Raw genomic sequence first — 3,406 nt, forward strand, 5'->3', positions numbered from 1 at the left:
GTTTTAGCAAAACAAGACCATATACATATATACATACATACATACATACATACATACATACACACACACACATACATACATACATACATACATACATACATACATACATACATACATACATACATGATGGCCGTCCACTCGTGACCAAGGAAGACCATTGCCGACCTTCAGGAACATTGTGCGCTCTAGGACTAACTTATATTTTGCATTTGCAGCTCCATTGGTGGCTAATGAGCCCTGCTCTTGACAAGCATACATGACTGCAAACATTGCAGACCAAGCTTTCCCCATTCACTATATGAGCCGTTTACTTTCGCGCAGCTGGCTAAAGTTCTTCATGCTGGATACGTGCTCTCTCAAAAGTGTCAATCCCCTCCTTAACCTACTTCCCCCATCTGTGGCGATGACAGGCATTGTTCTCCCAGTCAGTGTCCTGCATATCACAGGCCTTTAATGAGGACTTGACACAGTCCTTAAATTGCAGCTTTAGTTTCTGCCGGAGTCTTCTTCCATTCACAAGTTCTCCACAGAGCATCTGCTTAGGAATCCTGCCATCCTTCATTCTAATAAGGTGTCCAGTCCAACGTAACCAGTGCTTGTGCATGCATACATACATACATACATACATACATACATACAGGGCATGGCTCTACCAACACAGACTGCTTTCAAGACTCATATGGTTATTGATATTGCATGAGATTCCAATGACAAGTGTGGATAGGGTGGAGAGGAAAGTAAATAAATGCTTCCGAAGGTGGCTAGGTGTCACCCCAAGCTTCACTTCAATAGGCCTGTACATTAGATCTGGACAGCTACAACTCCCCCATCATCCATAACGAAGGAATTTAAAGTCACAAAATGTAATGTTGTAATGATGTACAGGGACCTCCAGGATGAGCTTGTCAGACATGCAGGTATTACAAGGTCCAGGCAAAAGTGGGTAGCTAGCACCACAGTCACTCACACTGAGGGCATGCTGGAGCTACATGACATCACTAGAGTTACATGCAGAGGTCACCGAAATCTTATTTCTTCCCATTTCCAACAATAGAAGAAGGCAAACATCAGGGAGAGGAGAGCCATGATCCAGGCAGATGTGTGGAACCAGGAGGAAGAAGGTCAAAAGCTGTGGAGCTGGTATCTCTGGGTGCCTGGACTAAACAGGACCTCTCGAAAAGGAAGGTCACATGGACAGACCCATGGAGACAAGAACCTTTCCACATCTCCTTCTTGCTATGGGCAGTGTATGATACACTCCCAACACCAACAAACCTGCACAGATTCGGTCTGAGGGAAGACCAGTTGTGTAGACTTTGTGGAGAAAGGGCCACACTGGCACATATCTTGTCAGGGTGCAGAACAGCACTTTCTCAAGGAAGATACAAATGGCACCATGATAGGGTACTTGCAAGACTTGCTCACAGCAGGAAAGGCTCAAGAAACATCATCATCAGGGGAAAACAATGGCAGCAATTAAGTTCATGAAAGAGAGGAAGAAGTTAGTAAAGACAGCAAAAAAGACACATAGCTTGCTGTATGGATCTCAATCACGAAATATGAAAGTGGACCTGGGGGAGAGATTGCAGTTTCCCTAGGTCGTCCATACAACTCTGAGGCAAAATGTGGTTCTGTTGTCTGAAAAGACCAAGAAAATTATCTTCATTGAGCTCACAGTCCCATGGGAAAAAGGGTGTGATGAGGCCTACAAATTGAAGCGTACCAAATATGAGAGCCTTCTGCAGGATTGCAGGGAGAAGGGATGGCAGTTGAGATTAACTGTAGGGTATTTCCTGCTCAGTTGTCATGGAGGAATGCTTACAGCCATTGGAATGAAAGGAAAGGAGTAAAAGGTGACTGTGTGCAGGATGGAAGAGGCAGTTCCAAGAGCCTCTTGTTGGCTTTGGAGAGGAGTTAAGCTGGAAGCCAGGAGGAAATAAAGAACAGTGATTCTGCCACCTCTGCTGACCCACCAGTAGGTGGGTGTCATGGTTCAGGGTCAAAACACCTGGTGAATATTGGGTACCATCTGATGACATCAGTTCCTGCTGGCCAAAGCTCCATTCACTTTCATGAGTGGAAAAAGTGCCTCCTTTTAGGTGTTATCAACACATACACACACACATATACTTCATCATCGTCATCATCATCTTTCAATGTCTGTTCTCCATGCTAGCATGGGTTGGACAGTTTCACAGGAGTTGGTCAGAACTGCTCACCCTCCATTTGTCTGTTTTGGCATGGTTTCTATGAGGGGATACCCTTCCTAATGCCATATATATAATATATATCAATACATACATACATGCACATTTATTCACAAACATACATACACACAGACATACATACATATATATATATATATATATATATATATATATATATACCCACACATTAGTATATGCATGTGCGTGCATGTGCAAGTAACTTAGAAACAATTGCTATCAACACCTGTTCATATTATCATTTTCATCATTATCATCCTGATTATCATAACCATTAGTGTTTTTTACAACATAATCAAAAATTTAAGGATACAATATTATAAAGATTCATTTCTTTGGATTCCAGTTTCAAACCCTAGGGGAGTGGACTTTCTTTCGTCCGTGTAGTCTTCTAAGTTCAATAGACCTATATATCTCTACTTCAAAAACTAACTGCAGCCAAAGCCAAAGATAATTATCATTTCTCATCAACACCATTTTTCACCAACATCATCGCTATTATCACACCAACATGGTCGATATCCTTCTACCACCATCACCATCATCATCATCATCATCCTCAATAACATCCACTTAGATGCTAAAAAAACATAAGCTTGTTATAAGAGAAACTGCAAAGCAGTAAAAGAGGGGGCGTGCTGTGAAATGTGAAAGAGAACGAGAGACATAGAGAGTGGGGAGCAGTTGTTAATGCAGGAGGAGCAGGAAGAGGTGACATAGTACATGTCAGATTAATACAGACCTTGCCAAGTTAGCGCCTATCAAGTAAGAGTAGCAGGGATAGGAGAGTTAATTTCTTCAGGTAAGCCCTACCAATTTTTTTTGACAGTCGTTACCCTTCCGCTTTTTGAAACTCAAGAAGCTAGAGTGAGTACCACTAGAAACACAGTTGAAGTAAAGACACACGGACAGACAGTTGTTTTATTTACAGAATTTTTTTAGCAAAGAAACGGTAAGTGAATACATTGAAGGCGGATCTGAACGAAGGGAGATAACTTCATTATCTTACCGCTGAATATGTTTTTTAACATATATAGTATAAAAATTATATATATATATATGTATGCATTAAACAATAAAAATATGAATGTTTACTTCTCAATTTATTTTTATTTTTCTGAAAATAAAATAAAAAATTTTGTTTTTGGTTGTATGGTAAGAAGTTTGCTTCGCGTCCACAT

The 3,406-nt window shown here is 40.9% G+C and overlaps 1 protein-coding gene across 1 annotated transcript in view; it reads right to left on the reverse strand.

The window, feature by feature from the left end:
• LOC106884032 (gastrula zinc finger protein XlCGF26.1) overlaps positions 1 to 3,125 on the reverse strand; it is a 21,180-nt gene extending 18,055 nt beyond the window's left edge. Inside the window, exon 1 of the mRNA XM_014935237.2 lies at positions 2,968 to 3,125. The gene's annotated coding sequence lies outside the window, so the exon portion shown is untranslated. The remainder of the gene's footprint in view (positions 1 to 2,967) is intronic.
• Between the last annotated feature and the right edge of the window lie 281 nt (positions 3,126 to 3,406).

The sequence above is a fragment of the Octopus bimaculoides genome, chromosome 14 (genome assembly GCF_001194135.2).
Source record: "Octopus bimaculoides isolate UCB-OBI-ISO-001 chromosome 14, ASM119413v2, whole genome shotgun sequence".
NCBI lineage: Eukaryota > Metazoa > Mollusca > Cephalopoda > Octopoda > Octopodidae > Octopus > Octopus bimaculoides.